We start from the raw sequence: 21448 nt of genomic DNA, 5'->3' as shown, positions 1-21448 counted from the left end.
GGCTGACCTCCCTTTCCTTCCGCTCTTTTTTCTTTTTTCCTTTTTTTTTCCTCCTTTTTGATGCCAGCAAATTTCGGTGGACAGCTGATTTTGCTGATGTAAACTCCAGTTGGATGAACTTTTGGGAAAGACATCTTACCAGATATTATAAAAAAAAAAAAGGGGGGGGGGGGGAGCTGCAGCAATGAACATTTTGTGGTATTGGGCGAGATAACATAGGAAATGAATGCAGCATCGTGCAAGTGTACCCCAGTGTGTTCTTACATCATGATCATCATCAGCTTTGTTCCAGCTATAAAAGGTGTGTTTTGGAGATGGCTATTTCAAGGCAGGCATCAATCATTTTTAATTGAGTCAGGCTTATTTACTGACTTTGTACTTCGTATTTTTCTTGGACAAGTACATTACTTGAAACAAGAAAAATTGAAAAATGTTGCCTTTTTGATATAGTGGGTAATACTGCATATATTCATAATGTATCCATCCAATTTTTTTGACAAGACGCATTGACGCAAAAGTAATCAAAACGTACAACCATGTCCCTTAACCTGTTTGACATCAGTCCTCAGTTACATCTCAATATGTTGTGAGCTGAAAATGATGAATGCCAGAACTATAAATGCTGAACAGGATAACTAACACTAGTAGTGAAAAGCAAAACACATCTGAATATGAATTGTTATTCCAAATTAAATAGCTCTGATTTTGATAGCTAGTAAACATATTTATAATCATTCAGATGCTAAAATATGTGCTTCCAGTCCTTGGATGAATAAACATGAAAGCTGTGCCTGTTGATAAGTACTTACACATTCATTTCTTTAGTTGGAATACAAATCATAGTTTTAACTTCCCCCCCCCCCTTTTTTTTTTAATTAAATGGGCTAGGACTCTTTCAGCGAGTCTGTGTCATTGTAACACCACCACTGACTATGAATGGCGCACGAAACCATTATATACAATTCCACCGGTGTTCTGACAAAAGCCTTTCACACAGAGATAAACCCTCTTCAGTGCATTTGCTATTTGGGTTGATCAACAGTCTGGTTAATGTCTTTATGTTTGGGGTTTTTTTAAAATCAAGATGCATTCTCAATTCAGCATTATGTTTATATACAAATACCATATTTTTATTATATCCACAAAGAATAATACTAGCTAGTATGGTTAGAAGCCTGGGAAGGTGAGGAGAAAAAAAAAAAAAAAAACCAACCAACAAACAGAAAAATCAAAGAAAGAGGTAATTAATTCTAATTATTATGGACATGTTTTCAATGGTTAAATGGCAGAGCAGGAAAAAGGAAGAGGACAAGCAGCACCTTAAACCTACAAGCAGTTGGAATAAGGATCACCTGGCATGAAATTGCCTTCCTCTGAGTCCAAATAAGCTGAATTTTACTTCCTGTGAGTTTTGGAAGCGACAGAGCTGACAAGGGAGGCAAAATAGAGCAAACTAAGTACGTATTTAGACACAATAATTTATCTAAGGAACAGAGCATAAAAATGCAACTTCTAACTGATCCAAGATCTTCTATGAAGGTGAGCAGAGGAAGCAAGATGTCCATGTGGACACCCACTTGCCCAGCAGCACTAACAAAGCTGACAGGTGCCGTGCAAGGCACTGGACCCCTACTCCCAGAATCAGATGATCACCGCGTGAAAGAGGAGCTGGTGAGCACTTGTTGTCAAAGACCTAAGAGGCAGAGAAGTGCCATCATCCTCAAGAGTCAAGAGAGAGGCACCTTACCAGAACAGAAAAAGGAAAAACTCTGGAGGAGCTAAAAACCAAAGGCAGTTTACAAAGCAGCCAAACGATGCTCTAACCACTGCACTGTCCCTTTTCTTCACTCTCATGAAAGCTTAGGTGCTTTACCCTCCCCCCACGCAAGTATTTAATTGGAATTATGGTACCTATAATTGCTCCTCAATATCCGACCCTGACTGACTTCCCAAATCTTTGAAAGAAGTGTACACATTGCTTAGTATTATGCAATAATTACGGTACTGTCAAGAGGTTTCTAAAGTCACAGTCTTACAAATACACACAGTATGCAAACCAGGAGTCAAGCTTTTAAAAAATAAATAAATAAAACCATCAAATTGACCCTAAAATGATTGGGGGGGGGGGGAATATATCACTGAAAATATTAGTTTAGTCCTTTCATAAATTTTTTTCTTTGCCATATGCTTTTGGAGCCTTTCATTTTCACTTCTATTACATTTTCCCCATGAACATGAAGTCCAGAAATTACTTTCAAGAAATGAAAAAAAAAAAAGTGGCAGCAGAGATTGCCACGTAAATAAACAAATCCAAGAGCAAAGATTCTCAAAGAAAACTAAATATAATGAGATGTATGAAAAACAGAATGGGAAACACTAACAACAATACATACAGCTAACATTTAGTTGTAGCAATATTAGCATGACACTGTGATTTTCTCAAGGATGCTTAAATGGGAATCTCCTCTTCCCTTACCCCCAAGTATTAAATCAACAGTAAATCCAGAACCGATTTGGGCTTGTGTCACTTCTCTCTGAAGTAACTGGAGGACACCAGACTCCACTGCTACTTTTTCCCCTCCCACACGTCACTTGACTCATTCATGCATTTGTGTCTGCAGTTGGAAAGTACATGAACACATACAGCTCAAAAGGGATAAGCATATCACAAATTTAAACTGACACTAGTCTTCTGAAAACAGCCTCTCACTCCCAGTCTATGCACACAAACAGCAGACGACTCTGTCAGGAAAACTCACACCAGCTTCAGATTTGGCCCCGGTGGGGCTTCTTCCTTTAAAGAAGAGGCTCAATCAGAACCATAGCCTACGTAGAGATAAGGATGCTTTGCAAACTCGCTCTTTTCTTCAAATGGCATGATTAATATGAACACAAATGCAAAACTTCACAATCTAAATTAAAATTCAAGAGCAAGGAGGAAAATGTGACACCCTGTATTTTAAAGCATAATGTGATGCAGAGACTAGACCACTTTTACCAACCAAGCAAGACATGACATGAAGTTTAATAAATATTCAATAAAAAAAAGGAAGGAATATGAATTTGATGAAGTTTGCAGGCAATTAGAGCAATTTATTTCACTATTAACATGACAGACTAAATGGAAATCAGCTATGGGTGAAAATGCAGTTTTACTGCCCGGCATTCAGACCACTGCGTAATTAAATAATGAAATGGGTGAGGGGTGTCCATGACTGACTTCTCTAGCAAGGCAATCATCCATCACACCTTTGCTTCCTGCCAGTGCAGTGCTGAGACAGGATTTGTGGGGATGTGTGTGCGTCTGCCTGCGTGCAACACTGCAGGGAGGATTTCTTTCCACTACGCAAAGAACATTTCCCACATGGCTAGCTTATCCCTGCTTCTGCTGCACTGAAAATGCCAGCTGCAGTTATGGGGTACCAGGTTTAGTTTACTGCTTATTTTCTTTATTAAAAAAGAATTAATTAGACATTAAAGAAGTCACCATTTTATCTGATTCCAGACTGAAACTAAAAAGCCATGCCATTCCTTTTCCCCCTATGGACACTCCTTAGGAAACCAGGACCCTCTCATATCAGACCCTGTAGAAACAAGGAAAAATAGTCTGTGCTTAATACACCACATGCAGCTCTTCTGCCTTCCAGGAGGTTTAGAGCAGGCGGGTCGCAGATATACCAGAACACGAAGACTGCGGCCATTCTAAATTTGATCATATGTACTCCAGTATTTCAAGATAAATTTCACTATTATGTATGTTAACGAATGCCTAAATATTTCCTTACCCTTTCAATAACAGGTACTACTCTGAACAGATGTAGCAAGTTGGTCTCAGTCACCGAGTTGCTGTTCCTGACAGAGTCTCCAGCAACACAGTTAACAATCAGTTGTGTTTGACAGATAGTAGATCTGTTTGAGGTTAATAAAATGCTCCCGTTCTAAAACAGCTGCTTTGTCTGGCAGCATGTACAGTGATAGATGTGCAAAACACTTGCTCTAAGTAATTCCTCCTTTTGACTAACTTCCCCCAAACACTGCCTTTTTGCAAGAGGATTTAAAAGAAACCCAAATAGCTTCAAATACGTCTGGTTGCAAGCTTATATCATGTATAAAAACTAAAATAGGCAAATTTGGAAGGTCTGATTTTTTAAGAAGCTTTAAAGGAATTTCCTTTCAGGAAATCTGCACAGCATCTATAACCCTGCAAATAAAATCTCTTTACAGTGGCTCCAGCTGGTCGCCCAAAAATCGCAGATACATTTGAAAATCTATTACTAAACTACTCTATCTTGCAGCATACAACATACGACTTGCCTATTCCTGCTTACAACTTCAGAGCTGGTCCATCCACTAACAGCCATCACCATGGGAACAAGGAAACAAGCTCCAGTGAAAGAAAATATTTTCTTAATCCTTGGAAACCTACAGAGATGTGCCTAACCTTTCCTCAGCTGCATTTCAGCCATCAACTTACTGCTGAAGCAACTGGGACTTTGCAACACCAAAATCAATGGTATTCCATCTAAAATGAAGAACATTTTTATGGATCAGAATTTCAGTTTGAGTAAAGATACCCATGTTTGTTCCAATGACAGGAAACATGCTTTACAGATCAATCTCAGACTCAGTTTCAAAAGGAAAAAGAGGTCCCTGGAAGCTTTGATCTGGTAGACCTTGAGAAAACAAGTTTTCTGTAGTGTCAATATTCCCATTTATTTCACTATATGACTACAGATTTTCAGGAAAGAAACCAAGAAAAGGAAGGAAACAAGAATCCCAATTAAATCTACTCTAATGAGCTTAATTTCAGCTATGTATGTAACAAATTCACCTATATAGCAAATACTACAACCAAGTCAATGCAGCATCAGTTTATCTTTAGAGCAGACACAGTGCTGTATCATGGATTTCCAAGATACGACATGGTTGACTTAATATTTGTATTGGTATATAGAGTGGCAAAGAACATGCATATTATCAAAAAGCATGCGTACATTTTAACAGCGATGAGCTAGCATACTAGTTTGTGCTAACAGCTTAGATAAAATCCTGGCCCTATTGAAATCAACAGAAAGCTTGCAGTGGTCTTCAGCATGGCCAGAATTACAGTCCGGCACATTCTGCAGAGGCCAGCATGGTACCATCTCCTGAAATTAGACAGGCTCTATAGAAGGTCCACTTTAATTAAACTCACTAAAGCAGCAAGAAAAGGATTTGATGTACAAACCAACTCATGAAGGATCCATGACACTGCTACTAGATATAAAGTTGTATTCCAGTTTTAAAAGCATGTGTGGCACTGATGTGCTAATTAAAGTAAAAAGAGAGTGAGACAGCCAGCCATCTTCTATATCAAGAGAAATACCTTGATCCCAACTTGCTGCTCTGCTGCCTGCTAGCTGGTACGTTGTTCCCTTGTCAGGGCATCAGAAGGCTGCCTCAGTAACAAGGAGCCTGTAGATATTAATTTTTCATAGGGAGTATGTATCACCACAGCATTATGAGGAGTTATTGATACGGAGAAATGAGAAATGAAAAAGAAAGCACAGCATCTTTAATCATCGAGATTCCCCCCCCTCCCAGGTTGAAAATAGAGAGCACCTCGTTAAGACAAAGGCAACAGGGCACAGGCACAGCCGCAGGCAGGCTCCCCCGCCAGTGCCCAGCAAACTCCGCAGGCAGGGCAGCAATGGTCGCATTACAGATGACACACACACAGCCCAGCACAACATTAAGAAGCAATGGTAGCATTACAGACAACACACACACAGCCCAGCACAATGCCACAAGCCACTTTTAGCAGGAGGGTAACGAAATGCTCTGCTTGGGGTAAAACAACAGGCACCTGCTCTCTATGGTCTAAACAAATCCTTCCCTCTGGTTATCAAATATTTTAAAAAACTGCAAGGGAACAGCACAGCAAAACTACCCAGACCAGCCCTTTTTGTATCAACTGCATGTGAGCATAACACACTAGAAATCTTGGGAGTCGCCACCCCCCCACTTATTATCAGAATGCATTAACAACAACATTATTTTAATGCTTTTTCAATTTGCATTTGCATTTATCCAAATGCCATCGTGTTAAGCAGCGTTAATTACATGGTTTTGTCTCGGACATCACATTTACAGTAGCATCTGTTGAGCTACTGACATGCAAGACCTGCCACATTTGAATTTTTTGTGACAACCATCGTGCTAAAGAGCTGGTGATGCCCCACTAGAGCTTCCCCAAAGTTTCAGAGACACTGTGGCTTCTGCTCTGCACAGCCCCCATGTTTCCTGGAGCCACAGGAAGAGCTATATGGAAGCATGGTTTCTTTTCTCCAAACCTCTTGGGTTTTTTATATTTTTATTTTTTTTTAAATTTGCTCCATATACGCTCTCCCGGAAGGATTCAAAAAGTTTCTTTCCCCAATGGATAAACATGCGTGGGTTTGCTACTGGGCTCCAGCTTTGTCTGTTGTAAACCCAGTCCCCCAGAGCTGCCCCAGCTCAGGGGCTGCCTGCGGCCGCCCTGCTTTCCTCAGCGCCATGCCCTCAGGGCAGAAATGCCTCAAAAAGGACCCAAAACCTCTGGGGCCCTTTGGGGGACACCAACACCTGGCCACAGTTACATTTCCCCCAGGAGGAAGGGGCTGCAGGACAAAATTTTTGTGCGGCCCGTGGCCTTGCTGAGTCCCTCAGAGCAGCCTGTCCCTGAGGCGGCGGGGGAGCCAGCCACCCACCACAGCGCGGCCGCCATCTCCTCCCCGGCACCCTGTTTTCCTGAGCAGCCCATTCACAGGAAAGAACAGAAGAAAAAGAATGGGGGGACATACCTGAGGGAGATACAGAAACCTCCACAAGCGCTCCCAAAACTGGCGGAGGGTCCTGGCCTGCCTTGATTGTATAGAAATATTATGGCGGTTACCACTGAGGCAGTGGCGAGCACCCAGGTACCCGCCAGAAAACACAAATGTCACCAAGCGAGCCAGGCACCACTGGCTGATTCAACGCTCTCTCTCCCTCGCCATTTTGAGCTGAAAAGGCTTCCTGAGGAGGAACCGGGTGCATCCCTGAGGCAGGGTACCTCCTCGCTCGTAGCTCCTGGGTGAGGGGAGCGCCTTGCCATGCGGCGCTCTTCCCTCACAGCAGCTGGGTCCCTGTCACCACCCCCAGAAGGGCCAGTATCAGAGAAGCCAGGTCTAGCCGAAACAAGCCTGCAGGCAGCACGAGACCATGCAAGCAGGGTGGTATTCACCAGACAGCGGTGGAAGACCTTCCATAAAAAAACGCAGACGAGCAGGCCAAGGCATGCGACCTCAGCACCAGCAGCCACTGTGCCAGACGATAGCAGGTGGCCAGAGTGAGTCCCAGCCCCCAAAACAGCCTCAGAGGGGGTCCTTGGACTCAGTGGTCTCCAGCTCCCATTTCCAACCCTGCTAAAATGGTATGTCTTTTATAAAGGGAAATCCTGCCTCGATAACCTGGAGTCATATGAGGTGGTCAGCTGGTGTGTGAATGAAAGGGATTTTCAAAGTAATTGGATTTTCAAACAGCCTTTGACAAAGTCCCATGCTAAAGATTATTAAAGAAACTAAGCTGTCATGGGCCTGAAGGAAAGTCTTTTTTATGGACCAAAAGCTGGTTAGGAAGCAAAAGGTTTTGGGATGAAGAAAAGCTAGCACCGGGGTCCCCCAGGGATACATGTTCATGAGGATTTCATTCAATACCTTCATCACAGATCTGGAGAAGGGAGAAACTGAAATCTCAGAGCCTGCCGATGAAACTAAAACATTTTGGGTAGTCAAATGGCACAGCAACGGTGAAGAACACCAGGAGAAAGCCGAAAAGCTGAGTGGGCAAAGAGGAGGCAGCTGAGCCTCACTAGATAAGCTTAAAGTCAATACTTGTAGGGATAATAACTTGAACCATGCCTACATGATGCGGAACTCATGGGAGTTACAACTTCAGATCTTGGAGTCATCACTGACAGATATCTGAAGTCATCAGCTCATTGTGCAGTGGCCTCCGAAACAAGAATCAACAAAACGCTGTGAATCATCTGGAGGAATACTGTGAAAGGGACAGGTGTTGTTTCGCCACTTCACAAGCCCTTGGTGTGTCCCCATCCTCTCTGCAATCCTGGTCTCAGGAAGGTTGCAGCAGTTAGGCAAGGGCAACTGGTACGATAAAGGGAATGGAGCTGCCACGTTCCACAAGCAGAGAGTACAAGGGTTCAGACTGCCCAGCTGGGGAGCAGAAAGCTGAAGAGGGATTGCTGTTTTAAGGTTTACAAAAACTTGGATGCAGTGGATAAGCTTAAGGAACTGCAGTTTGCCAAGTGGTGCAGAACGAGAAGTAGGGGGAATTAGTAAAATTAGGAAGAGATCAATTTAGAAGGGATACAATAAAGAATTGCTTTGTACAGGAGGTGGTGAACACCTGGGACCTGCTGCCACACAAGGCTGGGGAGACAGGCAGTGCCAGGGGACTCAAAAGGGGTTGAACAAACTCATGGACAACAGGTCCACAAATAGATACTGGGATGGCAGGCAGGGACCTCGCATCTCCAAAACAACTGTGGGTGGTGGTACTGTGGGAGAGGCCAGGCTACCTCCTCTCCCAAAACACTAGCCCTTTTTGCCACGCAGAGAAGCAGAAGACTGGGCTGGCTGGACCACCGGTCTGACCCAACAGGTACAGTGACAGAAATGCAGAGTGCTATCCAGAAGGACCTTCAAAATTAAAAAAAAAAAAAAAAATTTACATTTGAAAGACTTCCCTGTTGACCAAATCTTTGCAAAGCCCTGGAATATTTTCCAGTGTTGATGGGCAAACAGTACGCTAATGTACTTTGAAAGTCTTTTGGGTCACTGGGTGGCAGAGGGTAAAGGAAAAACAAAAGAATAAGGAAGAACAATGTCCAAATCTGCCCAAATCATTAGATTGTTCCAAATGTTCAGCTGAAATCTCCGGCCAGGTCTTCAGTGCCCCGAGTTCTTTCACCATCCTTGGTGTGTCAGTATAAATTATCGTCAACATTAATTCTTTTGTTTCTTCCCTTTCCTAACAGATGTAGTAATCACACGTTTGGACACTGGCAATATTTCCAATTGTGTAATGGGGGCAGAGATAGAATTAATTAATGATCCAAATTAGATAGAAAATATGAGTTAATTTCTTGCAGGTTTTTGAGGGGTTACTTATGGCTGGAGGTGTTCTTGCAGGCTTCCAGCTCTGTCACAGGACCCAGCCATGCATGCCAATGAGAAAACAGGCATTTCAGGAAGAGAATAGGCCGGATATTGAAGGACCCACTGCCACAAAAACTACTTTCTTAGTGGCAACAGGCCTCAGATAGTAGCTGGAGTCAATGCAAAGCAGTACTGCCAGAAATTAAATTTCCCTGCTGCGAGTACGGTAGAGTGATTCCATTTGAGTGTTTCTTCATCTCCCCACCCCACCACCATCCCCACCCCCATTTTTCCTTGTCTGTTCACCCATCTGATTGCTTCCTGTATATCAAAAGACAGCTGCTTTCCACCAAGGAGAACAACATGAACAAATCACACGTGCACAAAACCACAGAATATTTCAAGGACAATGAGAACGATGAAGGCCACCCCAGTCTTCAGGCAACTGTGTAAGTGAACTGCTAACGGGGAGAGATGAGCTCTGATCTGAAGCGGATCGGATGCCCTGGGCCTGTGTGGGATGAGGACATAGCACAAATTGTACACTTTGCCAATGGGGAGACAGTCACATAACACCTAGCTAATCTATACAAGCACGCTGCAGCTTTTATAGGCGGCCACTTGCTGAAGGTATTGTGAACTGCCACAAGAGAGTCAGACACAAAGGGAAGGGGCAAATATTAATAAAGCTTGTTCGCAGTCAGGACCGCAACTCCTGTTCTACTCTGGGAGTTTTAAAACCTGTTAAATTAATCCACGATAAATTGTATGTATATAAGGTTAAATGTCTAGCAAAAATAAGACTACTCAGCTAACAATGCAGTCTTAGATGGAGTCAATAAGAGGCAATAATTCTCGATGAGATTATTATGCCTCATAGCTTTCGAGATTAATAAGATTTTCAGTGTCTAGTTATTTTAGGTGGCTTCAGTTTGGGGTATGAAACTTACCTGAGACACACACTTTTCTGAAAAACGGCTCTGTCCCATCTCTGAACTCTCACCTTCTAGTGTCCAAATTCACTATCTTTTTTTTTTTTAAATACCTCCAGCTATATTTTTGCATGCATTTGCAAAAACAGCTACCCAAGCCCTCTAGAACAGACACACACACACACACATAAAATACTGTAGTGCAAATATACGACTCTACATCTGTTGTAAAGCTGATCTGGTAAAACAAGAAAAGACTCTATATGATCCATCATCATCACTAGAGCTATAATTATTCATCCATCAAGAACATTTAAACAGATACTGGAGCAGCATAAGACCAACCCAAATGCCATTTCTCCATGTGACCAACAGAAGAAAGGCCTATCCATAGTACCTGGTGCTCATACAGCCCACACTTACAAGGTACAACCTTCATACAAGTAAGAGAGACCAACCCCAAGGCTTCTCCGACCTGCAGCCAGCACAAGAGCAGGGAGCCTCTGGCTACACCGATCTCAACTACACATCCTGGAGCCGAATTGAGCTCAGGTCTGTACTTAGCCCCAGCACCGGGAAATGCCATTTAACCCTGTTTAATGTAGCACCAGTCATGTATGCTAGTTAGCAACAAACTGAATCAACTCTGAACACGCACAAACCAGCTGGAATCAGCTTCTACAAGAGATGCAAGGTCCCCTGAGGCCTCTATGTATATTTTATTATCCAACTTCTCTAGTTCAGGTCTTGAATTCCTATTTTTACTGTCATGACAGTTTTTCAAATAAGCAAGAGCTGTTGACAAACACTGCACTCACAGCCTTGCTCAGCAAACTACTGCACTTAAATAACTTTCACCACGCCTCAACTTTTGAGGAAAACGACTCAGACACCAACACCACCTCTCTTGATGGAAGTCAACTAGCTGGCCTTTTGCTATGACAAACATCTAAGGCTCCCCAGAGTTGCCCTTTCACCAGATTCAATGATTGCATATTTGCAGCAAGCAAATACTTACTCCAATTCCCACTTCACTCTCTTTCTTTTATCATTAGATTTCTCCTGCTCGGTGTACACAAGCTGCATGGTAACTCTCACTCACACTGAAACAAGCTTTCAGGTGAATTTACCTTGGAATCCCCCAGTGACTGCGAGCAAGTTCCCCATCACACTCTCTCAGAATTGCACCCACACTGCCCCCAGCATTTGGATAAAAGTGGTTTGTCAATAAAGTGCTGAAAGAAATTGCCTGCTTGGAGTATGTAGCATCAGGTGATGGACAGGAACTGAGCAACTAGCTTATTCTTACAAAAATAGGATAATTTTTAAGTGTCAGGAAAGAATTCAGGCTCAGTTAGTTTATTTTTAAAAATACCCCAAAAAAAATCATTTTTCATCCCGCATTCCAGCTTGGTCTCTCTCTAAAGAAGAGCAGGATATCTTTCTTTTTGGTTTGAAAGCAGATGTTGATGTTTAACAGGTTATGTAGCTCCAGGCATTATTATTTCAAGCTACTAACAGCTTGAATATACCTTTTCTTTAACTGCGGTATTCCAGAAATTCCTAGCTCTAACTTTATATACTGAGAAAAACGCCCTGTGTCTTTGCATTAACTTTTAGTTACAACTGCTGTGGATCTACAGAGTCAAGGAGTGTTAAAAATTAAGGTTACCATGTCATCTGGCCCCAAGTCTAATTAGGGACAGCTTACTGTCTCTTTATAATTAGAACTGCCTAGATCCCTTGCAAGGAACATGACCTGCAATTTTGTTTTTTGTTGTGTGGGGTTTTTTTTGTTTTGTTTTTGTTTTTTATTTAAAAAAATCATAATTTCATTTATCCTACATATATATACATAAAGTGTATGCTTATACACACACATATATGCAAAGGTCATCTTTTTATTGTCAGTATTGACACACCACAGCTAAGAGTCTTGTCAATACAGGATCTCACTGATTTTAGGTACTTGCCACAGTGAGAAGGTGACTCTGATAGGAACGTTAGTTGTCTTAGGTGAGTCAGATAAATGCTGGCAGAAATTACATATTATACCTCTTCAAACTGGAAAAAATTAATACACAACTACATATCAAGTAAGACATGACTGAAAGCATCAGACCTCTAAGGAACAGCTTGTAAAACATAAGGCAGGAGGTGGAAAAACTTTTAAAACAAACAAAAACAACAAATCTGAAATTAACCTGATTTTAAAACCACCTGAGTTGCCTCAGATAACTGAACAGGATTAAGTTTGTGCACTTCACTCTAGGCAGCACCATGAGGAAAGAGCGCAGCCCCCCAGGATTTATCTCCTTAAATCCTGCAAGATTTATCCCACTAAAATCCATTTAGCCAAAGCAAGACAAGTGAATTTTTAAGAGTAATGAACACCTCTTTCCAACCCCCACCCCACTCTGTCATTCAGTTTTACGGCCATATTTCTTTTCATCACACTTACAGTGCTTACTGTTAGAATACAGGAAAGGAACAGTCAGCTAAATCAACATCTACCTGTCATTAGGGAGCTAGATGACATTCCCTGTCACACATGAAGTAAGGGAAGATAGGTCTCGACAGCCATCCTTCACCCCAGCAGATGCCAAAGTCAGCAGATGGCTGGAAGGACAGTGGCTCAATTCGGTTTTGATCACCGATCCGAGTTTGGAAGAACAGCTATGCCCGGGCACTCCTGCTTTCAGATGTGGGAGCTTTGAACAGAAGAGGTGCTTGGTGATTTGACAACACTCATCTCTCTCTTCTCTAAAGGATATGAAAAGATGGATTAAGACAAACCTTGTGCCAAGCTTTATAATGCACTTCTAATGAAATACTCTAGAAATCAATGCTTCTCCAATGTCCTGCCATTTCCTTGGACTTGCCAGTGGAATGGAAAGCAGATATTCAATACTTGACACAGATTACTTCTGAATGCCAAAATATATCAACAAATATATTCTGTTGGTCTAGAGTACATATTCAGTTTGTGGTGTTTGCAATAAAAAACACACCAGAGTGTTAAAGAAAAGGAAGGAAAAAAAAAAAAAGAAGGGGGGGGAAGGGAGAAAGAAAAAAAACCAAAAAAACAACAAACACCCAACTGAACTCCACAGTCCACCACTAAGTTCAAGTGTTTCATGCAGAGGTCTGATACAACCATAGACAACATCAAGAAATTCTTGGCTGGCCTGATTCATCTTGTTAGTCCCTTTATTTCAGCATATGTAATTTGTTCTTTTTTTTTCCTGCCTCAGTCATGCCCCTTCCTACATGACATACTTTGTCTAGCTTCTAAGAACAAGACAGAGGGCTTTTTCTTTTAAAGAATGCTGCTGCTGGCCCTAAGGACACAGTTGATCTACCCTCTGGAGGTCAATACATTAGAGATAGGATGAAAGGAATGTAAAGTTTTCTTAACCTATCACGACCTCTGAGTCTACAGATCCAGAATGTGCAAACCTTTCATTCCTCCATTAATTTGGGGACAGAGTCACAGGAGTCCACCACAAAAATCAAAGCCAGTTTCTCCAAATAGGATGCCAACACCCATTTCAACACGAGGGCTACACTTGGAGAACTGCTCTGCACATGGGTTTTGAAACGGCTACTACCAGTCTTAAAATGCCTATCCACCAGCCTGAGTCTAAAAACACATGTACAAGCAGATGCATGTCGCACAGGTGTGCACATCATTGCAATCCATGCAGAAACAGAATTAAATCATCCAGAAGCTTAATTCTCATGAAAGTAGTGACCAAGGAGTGGGCAAGGGGAGGGAAGCCACGGTGTGCTGCCGTGGGCAAGGGGTTGGCAGTGTGGGGTCAGGTCAGCAGCTGGTGTGGAGGAGAGCAGCCAAGCAGCCCAGATGTCTCCTGCTGAAGGAGGAAGGCAACTGTGGGGAAGGAGCAGAGCCAGCTGCCTCAGATGTCTTGCGCTGTTGGAGTGGAAGGTCCCTGGGTGTTTCAGCACAATGCCCCCTTCCCAAGCTGGGCTGGCAAGGGGGAGAGGGCACAAGGAAACAGGAGAGACCTGAAGATCACCATCACCTTCAAAGCCTTCTGCAAGGCAAATGATGCTGCTGTCCAACAAAATAAAGATTCCACTAAAAATACCTGTAAATCCTCCCATTTTGTAAAGATTGGTAGCAGTGGATCATATATACCAACAGGGAAGAGATGCGGAACATACTAAGAAAAATGCCAGTATTGCTGACAGAGAGAACTAGGGAAAACCCACTGGCAAAAAGAGCAGCTTGGCTTTTGCAGCTTACCCTCTGCTTTACATAAAACACTACCTTCAATATTAGTTAAATATTTATGATTCCACGTCTATACACATACCTGCACAGGCACAGGGAGCTTGTTCTACCATCCAATAAAGTGAGGCAGGAAACAGAAAATAAATGTCAGGGATGGGTTGTTTTTTGTATATGTAATAAATGTGATTTTACCAAGGACATTTATGACTGGCAGAAGGGAGGCAATGCAGAAACTGAAAGTGACTTCACTGACAGAAGCAGAAGAAAAGTGCCTCAATATTCAGTCATTACATCACATTAAGCCAACCCAGCAAGTGGAAATATGATAGGAAAGTCGTGGCTAGGTACGTACACTGTATTCTCCTTGGTTTTATTTATTCATATCTGACAAAGATTATTTGTCCTACGATTTCAGCCTCTGGTCCTGCTGCACCTCAGTACACTGTGGTACCTAGATGGGAGTATCAGGCAACAGTGTTAGGTATACAGGCATATATTTGTCATTGCATCCAGTCAAATTTGTACCCGAGTTAGTAACAGAGATCTCTCCTATTCCAGCATTTCCTGGGGGCAGAAGTGACCCCTTTCAGCTACACAGCCCGACATCCCCATTTGCTTCATTGCCATGCAAAATCCCGCATTAGCAAACACACACAACCAGTCTCTATGCCACCACAAACATAGCTCAAGACAAACCCACATCACTGTATGAGTGAAGTATCATAGCAGAACAAAGGCAAACATCAAGACATTGGAAGAAAGCTGTTACTCTTTATGCGCAGACTCCAGAAGTGGAGACCCAAATCCTACCTCCTCCATCCTAGGAATTACAGGCAGTATTTTCCATACAGAAATGGCAATGCCCTTAATAACATGCTTTAACTTTTGGTCAGCCCTGAAGCGGTCAGGCAGTTGGACTAGATGATCATTGTAGGTCCCTTCCAACTGAAATATTCTATTATACAGACCTCTGGTCAGTCCAGGGATCTGCTTGCACATGCCCTAGGTGCCAGGAAGAGTGGGTAAGGAAGATCTTTCTGTGGTGCTTCTTAAAATTTTTGCTATGAAAATAAGATTCTCTTCTGAAACAGTTTCAGCTGATCAATATTAGTGGCAGAGGAAAGGAGAGGTCCTGAACAAGGTTTTGCATATTCAATTTTCCTTTGGAAAAAAAAAAAAAAAAGGCAACCAAAAAAATCTGAAACATCATCTGATTGCCAGAAAGTAAAAGATCTGTATGAAATGCTCCAGCTACTGGATTACTGTGCAAAACCTCTACAGCAGCTACCTGTAAATAACAAAAAGCTAACATCACTGTACTACATAACTGTTGACATACACTGAATATTTATGGTGGCATTTATCTATAGATCGTGCTATCTTTTCTGGAAAGTGGGGGGGTGCAGCAAGCCTGAAAAGGACAGATCTTTCATTCATAACTAACTCTGCATCCCTGGAGTACTTCAGCTCCACTGTGGGCCGTATTTCTGATGTCTTTTCTCTTATGTTGATTCAATTCATTTGACTTCTATTGCATCCTTGGGTCTCATTAAGTCCATCAAACTACAAAACACACATGAAAGGAAAATGGGCCCAAAATGCATCTGGTATCTCAGGAGATATAGATTCATGTAATCCAGTCAACTTCAATGGGAGTTGGCCACCCAGCTTTTCTGCAAACGCAAGACTATACCACTCAACCTTGTTATGAGAGAAAAAACATGATATCTAGAAATGCAAGACAAGTGCCAACTCCATCTCCCTATTAAGGACCCCCACTGATTACCTCACTTCACATCATCTGTTATTTAAGCATTCAATTCACAAAAGACTCCAGTAGGTGAAGCAACAGAGGAACAGTAACCCCAAAAAAATAAAAATAGGGAGAGTAATTCCAGCAATGTGAAACACAGTAGGCCCATCGTTCACCAACTGCAGGCCCAGAGCTCAACAGCACTAATTAAAAAGGTAGCACTCAAGATTTGAAGACCATTCTCTAGACATATCTCGCATGATAATGGCATCTGCTACTTGGTCTGAACATACACAGCTATTCCTCGTAGGCAAAGCCCTAGGAGAAAGAGTTATTTCATATCATCCAAAACTGCAGAACTAAAACTAAATTACCTAGTCAAACCAGGCGCTTACTGTAAACCAGGCAGTATTATTGCTGACATGATGGATCAAGGTTTACACTCACTGTTACCAAACACCAATAACACTGACCCAGACAGCTGAGGCTTTGCCACCAGCCTGCTGCATGACACTGGGGGTAGCTTCATCCCTCTGTACCTCTGTTTTCTCCTCTGTTGCTTTGCTGAGCTGCAAGCTCTTTGTAAAGGCTTCTGGTCCCTTACTAAGTGTTTGCCCTGCATCTAGTGGAAGACAACCTCAACTTCATTTGGAGACTGGAATGCAACTTTCATTCCAATGTATGTAAATGCATACTATACATGCATAAATCCTGCAGGCAGAAGGTGCCACTTTTCCTCTCAGTCTCCTTCCCTTTCTCACCCAAAATTCATCATGAAAAGAAAGAAAGAATGGTAAATGTTTAAAAAAATAGATCTTTAAACACTTACAAAAAAATATAAGGAAGAGATCTTGGAACGTTACAATTCAACCGAGTTGCACATACAAAAACACATATGCACACTTTAGAGCTTGTATCATATTCATGGCATGCAGTGTAACCATCAGGGAAAGCTTTATTAGACGAAAATAAGCCTGTTGTAAGAGATTTCCTTGCAATTATTCTGCTGCCATTATCCTGGCCAGGCATTCATGCAGCTTTTCAAATTAATATGCTTAGTTTTCTGAGCAGATCAGAATAGTGGAATTCTATGGGGAACTCAATTACCGAAGAAAATGATTGCTTGAGCATTCAAGAAATTGGAACTACATCTAATTGTGAATAGTAGATTATTATCTGGATTATGGAAGACACTTTGAAATGAACTCAGACATATAGCTACATACATCTTGAGGATGGTGTCTGCTAAGATTTCTAGGGCTCCTCACAGGCACAGAGGGGCTTGCTCTCAAACAGAAAAACGAAACTACCAATGTGGTTGTGTTGGCTTTCAGGCAGGAATGCAAAAAGCCAATATCCCTGCTGAGAAATTAAAAAGCAGAAAACAACAACAACAAAATCACCAAGGGGGTTTGCTTGGGACTTGTTCCTTTCCCCTTCTGTATTCCTTTGGCGTGGATAAACATTAGCATGTTGCTGTATGGTTGGCTTTTTTGCTGCTTGAAGACTGTGCTGTCTGGTTGTAGATTGCTGGTGCGTTCAGAAGGTAGCTATACACTGAGAGTGGCACAGCTTTAATAAATGAAGGTATCCTCTGTGCTACAGCAGAGCTCAAAGGCAGCAGATGAGCTTAAGTGGTGGAACAGGAGGGCAAGAAGAAAAGGGTTTCAACCCAAGAAGTTTGGGATTTTTCAGAGAGCAAAACAAGACACTCTGTAAGGGAAAGAGATTCGAGGATTTTGTTCCTTTTCTCTCTGAAGATAAGCAAGCACTATGGGGGAAAAAAAGCTTAGAGTATTGAGAAAACATTTCAGAATTACAACAAACGTGAAAGGATACAGGATCTATAGGATGCACATTGAGAAAATATCTGGTAGAAACGATGCATGAAGTATACCTTGCAGATTGGCATCAAAATGGTACTCAGACTAGAGGGGGAGCTGGGAATGATGCTGAAGCTCAGACAGTGGGAATAAGGATATAATAGCAGAGAGGCGACGTAGACAATTCGAGACCTGCAAGTACTTATGTGCAGATTTTACACAAGAAAGATATATCTGTGGCACCAAAAAGAAGCAAAAAAACTACCCAGGAAATGAGAAACTGGATCGAGGAGTAAATTTGCTGCACAGGAGGGCACACTGAGAAACCAAAGACAAAACTGCAAGGAAGAAGTGAAGACGAAGCAGTTGGTTTTTTTCCACAAAAATACTATGAGGCAGCCAGGTGGTATAGCAAGCGTGGTCTCGCCAGAGATGGAGAAAGATCTGTGTTAGTGCCTGGTGAGAAAGCCACGGGAACTTCCTCCGTACAGATGATGGCAAACAGAAAGAGGCTGAGAGACAGGCTTGCAGGGTAACCAGGGAGCCCACTTTCAGAGGGGAGACTCAGAAACTGAGCTTCTTTCTCCTCAAAGAATAAAAGTTAAGAGGGCATTTAGTTTTTTACTACACATATATTCTATTTCCTTGGTAATGTATTTCCATAAAGAAAAAAAAATTAAAAAAAAACAAACACCAACACCACCAAACTTGTTTAATACAATGCTGGCACCAGAACAAACAAGAGTAATGTAGGCAGAGTAGACACAGGCTGGAAATAAGGGTTTCTTAGCACCCCAGGAACCCCAGAACTGTCCTCCCAGAGCAAGAGCTAAAGCAAAAATGGCAACCTAGCACTCTAAGGCAGGGCACAGTGAATTTTACAGGTGGAATTACATGGTACAACTGTTTGCAAGAACCGAGGACTAAACGGAATAGCCTTCTGCTCCAAATCAGGTGACATCTCAGATTTTTCACATATAAAAGCCACTTTACCACCATAGCCCCACTTTTGTTCCAAGAAAAAGGCAAACACTGCTTTATAATTTTGACCGCTACCTCATTATATGGAAACCTTCAATTTACTACTCAAAACCTAAGTGATTCTCCTTAAAAATGCCTATAGGATGACCTTTTCTATACCACACTTCCGCACATACAGCAGAGTACATGTACACTCACAGCTGGTCAAAATGCAAATACACTTCAATACAGACTCACCCCTTCCAGAGACACTTTCCAGACTTGGCTTTGTAGTACCAAGAGGACTTGTCAGTAACTCACTCCACCACAGCCTTTACAACCCATCAGAGAGAGCTCCATTCTTTTTACACACCTATAAAACTTGAGTTGTGACCAACCGCATCTTTGTCTGCACTCCGACTTCAGGTACTTTGGCCAAGCCGTTTCAACTATACAGCTTTCTGACAAGGAACTGGTGTTACTCATACGTTTTGAAGGTTACTGCATTGCCTGCCATTTCTTACTGCAGAAAAAAATGACTTGAGCCTTGAGACTTCAAACCGAGTGCCAGTGAGGGATCTCGGAGAAGTTTAATACAGAGGCCAGTTCAGAAGGAGAGAAAAATCTGTTCATGAAGTTACTCGACAGCAAATGCGTACTTTGAGGCAAGTTGTTTTGATTTGCTGGGCTTTGTTTCCTATATAATTGCTGATAGATAGCAAAGCTAGACACCAGAAACAGGATTCTTTAAGTTTTGCTTTCATTTCTACCACAGCCCCCAGTTTCATCACACATGAGTTACACTCCAGAGCACAGGTGAGTTTTCTGTAACCATACCATGAAACACATATAATCCATAACCGTGCAAGTTAAAAAAGAAACCAACTCAGGTTTGCGACTATCTCCCACTTGCCCATAGAGCTCTTTGCTCCATAGCTGCTGGGACCTACCTCCAACCAAACAAGTCTGCTTCCTATTTCACCCTTCCCTGCTTTCCAGGGCAATTTTCCTTTGCTTCAAAGCACAAGAGCAAGTTAATGAAGTCTTTCCGTGCTTTGGGGGAACGCCTCCCAACCTGAGAACTAAGGCCTCCTGGTACAACCGGGCTGACTTATGCTGCCCCACCAGCAATTAAAGAAATTGCCCCCAGCTGAAACCAGGCTTTACCCTGCTGCAGGTGTATTTGAATATCACTCCTCCTAAAGGGCCCATCCCCTCTGTGACAAAAACACTGTTTCTCCAGCCTTTTCCCTTACACAGGGAAGCTAAACTGGCTGCAAAAGGGAGATCAGCATGGAAAATGCATGCCATCAAACTACTCGGGATAAGTCAGAGCAGGCTGTCTGCTCAGCCCTGCTCTCGCTTGAATTTCTAGCTCCACAACAGCCACTCACTGCAAAAATACTAGGCAAACCTCACCCACACACAGCACTTTATAGACACCAAGACTGGCCTCTTATTTGCCTTCGAAGAGGCATTAGCAAGTCCATAGGACACGTGCACACAGATCTTGAATTTGGAATAAACTTTTCCAGACCTTGCTAGCAGCATACTGAAGATGTACGATTAAATATTCATTTTAGAGTGGACTTTTCACACGTGACTCCCATAACCAACATGCTGCCTCTTCCTCATGTTAGCCTTGTACCTCTTTATGAAAACACTGCAGTTTCCTCGGTCCAGCTCCAGGAGGTTTGCATGAAATATGTATTTGTGCTAGTCAGCTCTCCACCTAACAGTAAAGGCAAAAATCTTTGTACCAAACTGGAGACTGACTGTCTGTAGTATATTATCATTATAGCAGAAATACAAGCAGGATCAAAGGCCAGAGATGAGACAGCCATCGCACGGTTAGGAGTATGACATCTTCCTCAGATCTACAGGCAGCTTAAGATGACACAGTGCTAACACAGACACATCAACTCCAACCTACTGATGGGTATTTTAAATGATAATGTTATAAGCCATTTCACTTCTGATTATTTTAGTGGAAAACATCCAGCTCATGCTATTGTCCCACAGTTGTGAGGGAAGAAAAAATGTAAGCATGGTCGCAGCATCAGCTTGTGTCTCAAGGGACGCAGGACTCGTTCCCAGCTCCCCCGACACCACCTTCACCATCTGGGCAACTGCTTGGCTTGTGCCTCACTCCTCTGCCTTTAACAACACTAGACTTGTTAGTTCACATTTTACAATTATTGGGAGATATTTAGATGCCCCTGGAAATATGTTTTCTTTCTGTTTAAGAGCCACAACGAAGGGCTTCTACCAGGTAGTCATATGTGGACACTGCAAAAACCTGTGGCTTACTGAAAATACAAAGAGAAAATACACTGACTTTAAATATATGAATTAAAGTAAAACGTAATGACTTCAGTATCAAACTGGATGGAATCAGGTAATTAAGCAGATTGTTATACTGAAGCAAAATGCCTGTTTCTGGACTGAAGGATGTTTCTGCATACTTATATGAGCAGCCCCAAACTCTTACAGGAGACTTTGCAGAAGGTTTGCAGCAATGGTTAAGTCTAGCAACTATGGAG

The 21448-nt window shown here is 42.3% G+C and overlaps 1 protein-coding gene across 3 annotated transcripts in view; it reads right to left on the bottom strand.

The window, feature by feature from the left end:
• The window catches only part of ERBB4 (erb-b2 receptor tyrosine kinase 4), a 532642-nt gene extending 512671 nt beyond the window's left edge, over positions 1 to 19971 (bottom strand). For all 3 annotated transcript variants that reach the window (XM_087731135.1, XM_087731136.1, XM_087731137.1), the window contains exon 1: positions 19856 to 19971. The gene's annotated coding sequence lies outside the window, so the exon portion shown is untranslated. The remainder of the gene's footprint in view (positions 1 to 19855) is intronic.
• Between the last annotated feature and the right edge of the window lie 1477 nt (positions 19972 to 21448).

The sequence above is a fragment of the Nipponia nippon genome, unplaced genomic scaffold (assembly GCF_047370975.1).
Source record: "Nipponia nippon isolate SJK-2023a ecotype South Korea unplaced genomic scaffold, ASM4737097v1 scaffold_5, whole genome shotgun sequence".
In the NCBI taxonomy this organism is placed as follows: Eukaryota; Metazoa; Chordata; class Aves; order Pelecaniformes; family Threskiornithidae; genus Nipponia; species Nipponia nippon.
This window is presented reverse-complemented; position numbering and strand designations above follow the sequence as displayed.